General features: G+C 43.6%; 1 long non-coding RNA gene across 1 annotated transcript; it reads left to right on the top strand.

Moving 5' to 3' along the window:
- Nucleotides 1-617: 617 nt before the first annotated feature.
- LOC146220984 (uncharacterized) lies at nt 618-3,396 on the top strand. The gene is made up of 3 exons (XR_014750793.1): nt 618-1,025; nt 1,113-1,209; nt 2,726-3,396. It is a non-coding gene; the product is annotated as an uncharacterized LOC146220984 (long non-coding RNA).
- Nucleotides 3,397-10,748: the final 7,352 nt, after the last annotated feature.

Raw genomic sequence — 10,748 nt, 5'->3', positions numbered from 1 at the left:
AAATTGACTTCAACGATTTGATTTGTGACTTTACCTTCAAAAAAAGTACACGAGTGGACTTAAACTAGTCCCACACTGATTATCTAGCCTTTTTTTTTCAGTAGGCGGTCACAGCCTGGTAATTAAATTGTTCAATCGAGTTGTAAATATGTGTTGGCTGGGCTGTGTGTGTGCATGCTCGACTGCATGCTCCAATGTAGGCCTATTTGACATCGTAGCTGGCTAGTATGGAAAACCAAACCTGCCAAAATGCTAAAAATAAATGAATAAATAAACAAATGTATAAATAAATATATTTATACATAACAAATTTAAATATATAAAAATAAATGTATGAAGAAATATGAATTATGTATTTATTTATTTACATGGCCATTTATTTCTGTATTTTTTCATTTTTATTTCTGTGGAAATTTATTTCTGTATTTATTTATTTCTGTGTACATTCATTTCTGTATTTCCTTGTCCTTAAGCTAATGAGATAAGGTGTCAATCAATGTATGTCACGTTGTCACCTTCACCCCATTGGTTGATCGGTATCAGAGATGGACTTTCCATGCCTGGGGTTGCTATGACTACCTTAGTAAACAAAAGACTGCACACACGCAACAGATAGCCAGAGATTTGAGAGGCTAGCTAACCTTGCTAAAAAAGTGCTAGTCAAGATGTTTTACTTTTTCGCGTTGAGGCTCTGGATACCAATTTATACCATTTAGCTGTATGCAGAGTCATAAAGAGAAAGAGTTGCGTCAATTGATTGCCTTTACGTTCATGGTACTGTACTGTAGAACTAGAGCGAGCTAGCAAACACAGAATCATCAAATCAAATGTATTTGTATAGCCCTTTTTACACGCAAGCATGTCACAGAAGGTTTCACATACGCCCATAGAACTGCCCCTCAACCAACCTAAACCCTAAAGGAAGACAAGGAAAAACTCCCAGAAAAACTCCCAACAGGAGAAAAAATTGAAGAAACCATGGGAGGAGCAATTCAGAGAGGGATCCCCTCCTCCAGAGACGATTGGTGAGAGAGCAGCAGAACACGGGCTAAACATAGTGATACAGTGTCAATGGGCTTTGAAACACCAAAATCCATTGTTGAACTTTATAGATGTAGGACAGGACCGGGAGACTCGCTGTTGGCCATCATGGAGACTGGTTTCCGGTTGACAACGAGGTCCAGCGTTGGCCAACCAACGACCAGGCAGGTGCTGACAGCTCAAACCTCCCACACCCAAGAGATGTGTGTGTGGGGGGGGGGGGGGGGGGGGGGGGGGCAGAGAGGGGAGAGCAGGGATTAGAGGATGCCAGGACCAGCTAACAGTTACACTCATAATAGAATGAGATCCCCACCGGTCAAGTGTGGACTAGTGCAGCAATTTAACAGAGCAAAAAGGGGGTATTTGATGCAGCCCCACACACCAAGACAGTGACAGCCTCCCTCGGTTGGAACATGAAATCTGTTCCAGGGGGCTAGTAATCAGACGGTTGCCGGATCGATTCCCCGCTGTGCCAAATGACGTTGTGTCCTTGGGCATGGCACTTCACCCTACTTGCCTCGGGGGGAATGTCCCTGTACTTACTGTAAGTCGCTCTGGATAAGCGCGTCTGCTAAATGACTAAATGTAAATGTTATACGAATAAGGATGAAAACAACCCGTCCCCCGTTGTCTCCAACAAATAACAAAAACTATAACAGTAACAATATACAGCATCGGAAACTATAACAGTAACAATATACAGTAACAGATTTACTTTATTTGTAACATGTAGATGTAATTAGATGTGGCAATATGAACATATAAGCTCCAATTAAAAATTACATGTGATACACACATAGGCAAACACGCACCCAAGGTTTACGCATACTTACCTTTAACAATTGTAGAATTGACTAAACAAGAAAGTTTTTAACCTAATTTTAAATGTCAAAACTGTATCAGCCTCCTTAATTAAAACAGGTAATTTGTTCCAGAGCAGAGGTGCCCTATATGAGAACGCCCTACCTCCAGCCTTTTTTTTCTTAATTTTGGGAACCACCAGATAGCCGGCATCTTGAGATCTTAGTGTCCTTGCGGGGCAATAGGTTGCAAGGAGACTGGAGAGGTACAGTGGTGCCAATCCATGCAGAGATTTGTAAGTTAGTAGTAGAACTTTGAAATCAGCATTGTTGTTGAGGAACAGTTGTACTGTACTGTATGATGGAGCTGTATGAAGTTGTATGAAGTTCTTGGCCCATTTTCTGGCATTTAGTACATTTAACCTTTCAGTATCTTAAAGTGCTGAGATTTTTTGATGCTAGCTTGAAATGTAGAAGCCAGAACTTAGCAAAAACAATGTGCTACGAAGTGAGTGATGACCTTTTTATGTAATGTTAAGTGTAGCTAGCTAATTTAGTGCACTATTTATATGTATTGCAAAACTAATGCCCACAAACAAGTTTGTGTGAGAGGAAACTGTATTTAATTATTAATCCATAACTGTGGTCGCTTATTTGCACCATAGTCTGGGAGTTGGTACAGTAAGAAATCGGATGATATTATACAGTGTCAAGGAACCATCAAAGAACAGAGTACAACATGGTTAATCTATTCATAAAGTGAATATTTACTAAGCTAACTATGAGTTAGAGACCATTGTAACATTCAGTCCATCATGTGACTATCGTTACAGCTTACTGTCTGTTTATGTGTGTGTGTGTGTGTGCATTTATGACCCTTGCAGTCTGGCATTGCTACTGAGGTTAATGTGAGCTGAAAAGGAGGCCCAGTGCCTTGAAGGTAGATGTCAGACCACTGGACAAAGGAGCGCTGGATGGGAGAACACTGGATGAGAGAGAGCTGGATAAGGGAAAATGTGATGGAGTGGGCTGTCTTATATTTAAACCACAGTATTTTTTATCATTACTATGCTTTTAATTGTAGTTGTTATTGAGTTATATTGAGTTTGCTTCTGTTGACTTTAGCAAACCACCTCTTTCTCCTCTCACTATCAGCTGGGAAGCTGTAGCCTACATCACGACTCCCTATTTGGAGCATGCAATACATCCCCATGCATCACACCCAACCATTATGAAATCCAAGATGCTAGGTGCAAGACCAAGACAGCGCAGTGTAGACAAAAGCGTTACTTTTATTGTGTCACCCTTTACACTCTTTATAGCAGACACTAAAATAACGTGTACATATATCAATAGTCATATTGACTTTGTGCAGTACGGTAGCCTTTTGTAAACCCTCACAAAGTCTTTGAGGGCTAATCATTGTGCACTACACATGCATTTAATGTTATTAAACTGTTTTCTATTTCTATCATTACATGGTCGTAATCACCTTGTGTGCAGTCAGTTATTGATGATTCAATAAAAATCATACTATATAGTAGGGCAAGATTAAATAAAGATGCAGAACAAACTACTTGTTTTCTAGTTACATTTAATGAAAACACATGAAGGGTATGAACTGTCTCAAATGTTTAGGTGCATGTATAAATGACAGTTTGAGAGATATTTTGTGTTGCTAAAATGAATGAAAATAAAGTTACAAGCAAAACCAGCAGCATAAGAATTAGGTTTTTTACATTTACAATTACATACATTTATGGATCGTGACCAAAAAATGCATGATATTTTGTGGAAACTTTTAACATAAAGTCCATAAGAGTGTTGTCTATGCAAAAATGATTTTAAAAAGTAGTGCCCAGGTGTGGGAACGAAAATCACTTTCTTGCCACTTTTTCCTAGTTCACCTTATGGTCTACTAGGCCTAACTAATACTCATACTAATGCATCAGAGTTAAAACAAAGCAAAAAAATCGAGCCAAATTGAAAGAAAAAAAAGGTTATATTTTGCAAGCAATGACACCCTTCTTAAAAACTGGTTTGGTCCATAGTTCACTCCTCTTTCGAAAATGTGCGCGTAACGTTTTTGCTCAATAACTGCAGCAGCAGCCAGCTGGTTATCAACAGATAACTGACAATGCCAAAACAAACATAAATCGGCACGCCAAAAAAGAGAGGAGAGGAAGAAAAGAGAAGCCAAGAGCACATCAGGAGCCCAGAATATAGCATAGCTCGCCTCGTCCAACGTCACGATGTTGGAATGACTAATGTTAGGAGCTAGCGCTTAGCCAGCTACTAACATTACTGCGTTAACCAAAACGATCGTTTAACGTTACGTGCGGTCAGCAGTGTAAAATAATCGCCTGACAAGGGTGACATTACAAAATTATCCACTAAATATTATCCACAGAAAAGATCAGTAAGGTTATAATTTGCCAAACGTTATAATACACCGTCAAAAAAATTCAATAGCAGTAGGACACAATTTTACATTCTTAAGCTACATTTTTGTGTTTACTAAACCTGAACTGCTATGGTTGCCTGTTGACATGAGTCTTGTTAATGTTAAGCAGGGGCTAATTTTACAGCTTGCCATCCTCATACAATAATAAAGTGAAGCTGTTTCTCTAGAACTATGGCATTGATAAGCCAATTTAGATTTTTTTATGTTAATGCCAAGACTAGGTATGTTAGTTCTTCATCAGTTGTTCCATAAAACACGACCATAAATGTGTACAAAAGCAGTGTTTGGGTGTGTTGCACCAGGTGCTTGATTTTTACATAATAATACCCAGTGACTCTTTGAGTGGTTAATTGAAAAAAATAAACTAATTGGGTGCATCGCGTCAGGCACTGTCAAGAACATATAGAAACAGAAAAATAAAGAAAAATAATAATACATACAGTCTAAGAAAATAAGTGGTGTCAAATTGATCTTTGACAATGAAAAGTCGGGGGGGCGGGGGCCCACACCGGTATTCTTTCAGGGGGCCCAGAATTCCAAGCAACGGCCCTGATAATACTACAGCTTGCGGTTGTGATGAACATAAGGTAGGAACAGTACCTCTTTTCAGCAACAGCTTCATAGCAAATCCTGCTTTACACTGTCCCAGGTTTTCAAAACTGTCCTCTGTGAAATGGTTCGAGCAAATGTGTAATTGAGTGTTGAACTGCACAGGGATTTTCTCATAGACAAACATCTCAGCCTATCGAGTTTTTGGTTCCTTAGGAAGACTCTGAAAAGTGTGAGCATTCCCTGTACAGCCTGGAAAACTGCATTTACCACCTTAGTCCATTTTCAATATGCTAGAAAAAAAATATTATTTGTAATTCTTTGGAAATGCACAGAGCAGCGCGCAGCAAATTTTGGGGCGTGACCAAGGTACAGACCAGAGCCAAACCTACCGTTTTACAGCTTAACGTCTGAACTGACGTTATTCAACTGTGACAAGGTAAATTCGGTTCTGCAATCAATGACCCCTTTAAAAAAATGATAAGGCAAGTGGCCCTCCAGCCCAGAAGTGATTTGGCCCACTGGGAATTCTCCCGATGCTCAGGATGACCAGTCCGTTACTGTAAAGAATCATGAACAAGCCATGGAAACGATTGCAGCACTAAGCGGTGCAGTGTCCCTACAGGACACCTACAGAACACCTACCACACAATTCCTCAGGAAAGCAGGCAGGATCCTAAGAGACTGTCACACCCATCCTTCAGTCTCTTTATCCCGTTGCCTTCTGACAGGCGCTACCATAGAATTCGGTCTCGCACTAGTAGACTGGACAATAGTTTCTTTCCAAGGGTCATCAGGATTCTAAATGGACACTGATATGGACATTGATACATTCCTCAATGGTCACGTTACCTTGATACATTTCTTACTAGCCAAGCTAGTTAGGTCTATAAGGTTAGTATTGGTCATTATGTGTATTAGAGGACTATTATATTGTATTTTATATTGCATACAATTTTGTATATTTAGGAGGTTTATTATTATTTTATTTATATTCTATTTTAGCTTATCATAGATGTAATCTATGTTCTTAGTACTTATTAGACCTGTCAAAATTGCTCAAAAATGATGTTCGAGTATTCCCTTCAAAAAAACATTTTCGAATTTCTGGTTGCATATTAGGCACGTCAATAACAGGATAAATTAATACAACGAAACATAACTACTTGTATAGGTAATTTATTTAAGTAAAAAAAAAAAAAAACATATTACCTATACAAAAATAAGTAATTGAACTAATGGCCAAGACCGCAGACCTTGGCCTCTCGCTCGCACACACACTCTCTCTCTCCCGCATCGTCGCGTTCTGTGCATTGCGGTTTAAATGAGCGACAACAATAAACAAATGCTGAGTCTTGATCAAGAGTTTTGTGCAAGCAATTTAAGGTTATGAATCTTGTCCCCTTATATAAATAAATATTAATTAAACCCCCCCCCCCTTTCCCTGAGTGACCACCTTACCGCGGTAATGTTGTCGGGGGCTTTATGCCCCTGGTAGGGTCACCCAAGGCAAACAGGTTCCAGGCAAAGGACCAGACAAAGCATGGCTCAAAAACCTACCATGAAGAAAACTAACAATGGTTCTCAGTTGCCCCTGCCCGGAAGCGGGTCACCGGGGCCCCCCCACTGGAGCCGGGCCCAGGGGTGGGGCTTAATGGCGAGCGCCTGGTGGCCGGGCCTTTTCCCATGGGGCCTGGTCGGGCACAGCCCGAAGAGACAACGTGGGACCCTCTTCCAGTGGGCTCACCATCCGCAGGAGGGGTCATGGGGGTCGGGTGCAGTATGAGACGGGCGGCAGCCGAAGGCGGGGGCCTTGGCGGTCCGATCCTCGGCTGCAGAAGCTAGCTCTGGGGATGTGGAACGTCACCTCGCTGGCGGGAAAGGAGCCTGAGCTGGTGCGCGAGGTAGAGAGTTTCTGGCTAGATGTAGTCGGCCTCGCCTCGATGCACAGCATAGGCTCCGGAACCAGTCTCCTTAATAGGGGCTGGACTCTCTTCCACTCTGGAGTTGCCCTTGGTGAGAGGCGTCGAGCCGGGGTGGGAATACTTGTTTCCCCTCGGTTAGGCGCCTGTACATTGGGGTTCACCCCTGTGGACGAGAGAGTAGCCCCCCTCCGCCTTTGGGTGGGGGGACGGGTCCTCACTGTTGTTTGTGCTTACGCACCAAACGGCAGCTCAGAGTACCAACCCTTTTTGGAGTCTCTGGAGGGGGTGCTGGAAAGCGCTCCTCCTGGAGATTCCCTCGTCCTCCTGGGGGACTTCAATGCTCTTGTGGGCAATGACAGTAAGACCTGGAGGGGCGTGATTGGAGGAACGGCCCCCCCCGATTTGAACCAGAGCGATGTTTTGTTGTTGGACTTCTGTGCTGGACACGGCTTGTCCATAACGAACACCATGTTCAGGCATAAGGGTGTCATTATGTGCACCTGGCACCAGGACACCCGAGGTCTCAGTTCGATGATCGACTTTGTAGTCGTGTCGTCGGACTTGGGGCCGAATGTCTTGGACACTCGGGTGAGGAGAGGGGCGGAGCTGTCAACTGATCACCAGTGAGTTGGCTTCGATGGTGGTGACCCCGGTCAGGCCTAGCAGGCCTAAACGTAATGTGAGGGTCTGCTGGGAACAGCTGGCAGAACCCCCTGTCAGAAGGAGCTACAACTCCCACATCCGGGAGAGCGTTGATCATGTTTCGGGGGGGGTCGGGAGCATTGAGTCCAAATGAGCCATGTTGCATGTCGCGGCGGTAACCCTCAAACCCGGTGGTGGACTCCGGAGGTGAGGGAAGGGCAAGCTGAAGAAAGAGGCCTATCAGACTTTATTGGCTGGTAGGACTACAGAGGCAGCTGATGTGTACCGGCAGGCCAAGCGGAACGTGGCTTAGGCGGTTGCGGAGGTAAAAACCCAGGAATGGGAGGAGTTTGGCAAGGCCATGGAGAATGACTTCCGAACGGCCTATCCGTCTGTCGATCTCGCGCTCCATTCTTCCCTCACTCGTGAACAAGACCCTGAGACTTGAACTCCTCCGCTTGGGAGATCAAGATCTCCTCCCCGACCTGGAGATTGGAGGTGCTGATTTGCATCCAAGCCGCTTCGCATTCGGTTGCGAACCGCTCCAGTGAGAGCTGAAGGTCGTGGCCCGATGAAGCCAACAGGACCACATCATCTGCAAAAAGTAGCGACCCAATCATGAGGTCACCAAACCGGACCCCCTCAACGCCCTGGCTGCGCCTAGAAATTCTGTCTATATAAGTAATGAACAATCGGGGACAAAGGGCAGCACTGGCGGAGTCCAACCCTCACTGGGAACAAGTTCGATTTACAACCGGCAATGCGGACCAAACTCTGGCACCGGTCGTACAGGGACCGGACAGCCCCGATCAGGAAATCCGGTACCCTGTACTCTCGGAGCACCCCCCACATGAGCCTCCAAGGGACACTGTCGAACGCCTTTTCCAAATCCACAAAACATGTGTAGACTGGTTGGGTGAACTCCCATGTACCCTCCAGGACCCTGCGGAGGGTATAGAGCTGGTCCACTGTTCCACGACCTGGACGAAAACCACATTGCTCCTCCTGAATTTGAGGTTCGACAATCCGGTACATCCTCCGGATCCTCCTCTCCAGGACCCCTGAATAGACTTTCCCAGGGAGGCTGAGGAGTGTGATCCCCCTAAAGTTGTAGCACACCCTTCCGGCCCCCCTTTTTAAAGAGGGGAACCACCACCCCGGTCTGCCAGTCCGGAGGCACTGTCCCCAATGTCCACGCGATGTTGCAGAGTCGTGTCAACCAAGACAGCCCTACAACATCCAGAGCCTTAAGGAATTCCGGGCGGACCTCATCCACCCCAGGGGCCCTGCCACCGCTGACCTTTTTTAACCACCTCGGCCCCAGAGATAGAAGGGCCCCCCCCCCGATGTCCCCAGACTCTGCCTCCACGTCGGAATGCGTGTTGGTGGAATTAAGGAGGTCTTCGAAGTATTCCTTCCACCAATCCAGGACGTCACCCGTCGAGGTTAGCAGTGCACCATCCCCACCGTATACAGTATTGACAGTGCACTGCTTCCCCCTCCTCACGAGTCGCCGGATGGTGGTCCAGAACCTTTTTGAACCTATTAGAATTTAGAATATTCGTTGACAGCCCGAGTACTAATGTTATGTTATGCCAGGCTGCTTGCGTTGTCTTGTCCCATTTCAGTGCCGAGTTTGACCTTGTGTTGTTCTGTGCACATGACAATAAAAAATGCCCGATGGAGTGACATCACACTGTTTTTTGTTTTGTTTTTTTAAACAATGTATTTATTGATTTTCAGTTTGCAAATCCCATTGAATTGCATAACAACAGAACAATACACGGCAAACATTTTCACCCTGTTCCTCCTCCCCCTAATAGTAAAGTAATTAAATAATAATTACATTAAAAACAGATGATAAAAAGAAACCCAAAAGTATATTTTACTCCAATTGACAAAAAATTGGTTTGACGTGTAGGCCACATATGTAATTATGCTAGTTTGAGACCAAAATAGCTATGGAAATACATGTATGTGTCAAGTACATTTTGAAATGGTTTGCTATGTTGAGGAGGAACCTACCATTGCTGCCTGCGGCTATATTTAGGGTTCCTCCAGAAGGAGGAAACCTATTGTTTTTGTTAGTATTCCAATTATTAGGGTTCCTCCAGTAGGAAGGAACCTATTGTTTTGTCAGTATTCCTATTATTATTTCTCCATGAAATGGCGCGATAGTTCAAAAAGTCCTTGACCCGATTTGTTCAAATTTTGCCCAATGATACAACAGGTCATTCACTACTCCCAGACCGCTAATGGTCTACATATGCCCATAGATGGCGCTATAAGCCATGCCCAAAGTCTACATGATATCCCCTGTGCCCCATTACTCCAAAATGCCTGAATATTGGTGTACATGCCTTATTTCTCAGGGGAAACAAAAAAGCCTCAAGGACCCATAAGCTCTGCCATGACAGATTTTGCTGTACTGGAAAAGGAAATGCAATGCTTGCAATGCTTGGCTGAAAGGGGTGTATGTATGTAAATATCCACATTGCCTCAATATCTTTCCAATATACAATACGAGTTTCAAATATAATTTTTATGATGGTTTTTCAAACCTAATAGGGTTCAAGATTACATCACTCGGAAGTACCATAAACAGTTTCACCTTGGTATGTCAAAATATTATTGAATTAGAACTGTTTAAACTTTGGCCGAATGTAACAATGCTTACCACAGGAGAAACAGCTTACTTTTTAATACAGACCATAATAATATCCAACACTGAGAATAGCTCAATGGGTGTAGACAGTGCACTGCAATGTGCATGGTCACAGGTTTGAATCCAGCCACAGCCTTTGGGCTGTCATGATACTGATTATCTGTTTAGTTTATCAGGATTACATCATTCTGAAGTACAATGCGCAATTTCACCTTAAAATGTCAAAAGATGACTGAATTACAGCTGCTTAAACTTTGTCCCAAAGCTAATACTCTGCCCTTTGTATTCATAAAATCTCAACTGTTGATGTGTAGCAGAGAGGATAGAGATGCTTACTTAAAATTAACATTTAGGAGTGGCACACAAGGGGAGATGAATCAAAACAGTTGTTTCCGAGATATGTCAAATATAAGTAAAAAAATATAGCTGCAAGCAGCAATGCGAGTTGCTCCTCAAAATAGCAAAATTGTATAAACATGTATACTGCAGAAGATCGAGTTTAGGACAACAGGAGAGCAAAACGTCTTCATGTTAGGCCAAAAACAATTCCAGACTCTCAGTCAATGCACAACTAAGTAAAGTCATGTGGGCAACCGGGCTTGGACAGCGTTCATATTCAGCTCCTTGCAAGAATAGCCTGTGATGGTTTAGCAGCCGACTCT

The sequence above is a fragment of the Hypomesus nipponensis genome, chromosome 26 (genome assembly GCF_054491055.1).
Source record: "Hypomesus nipponensis isolate SF chromosome 26, ASM5449105v1, whole genome shotgun sequence".
Lineage (NCBI taxonomy): Eukaryota > Metazoa > Chordata > Actinopteri > Osmeriformes > Osmeridae > Hypomesus > Hypomesus nipponensis.
This window is presented reverse-complemented; position numbering and strand designations above follow the sequence as displayed.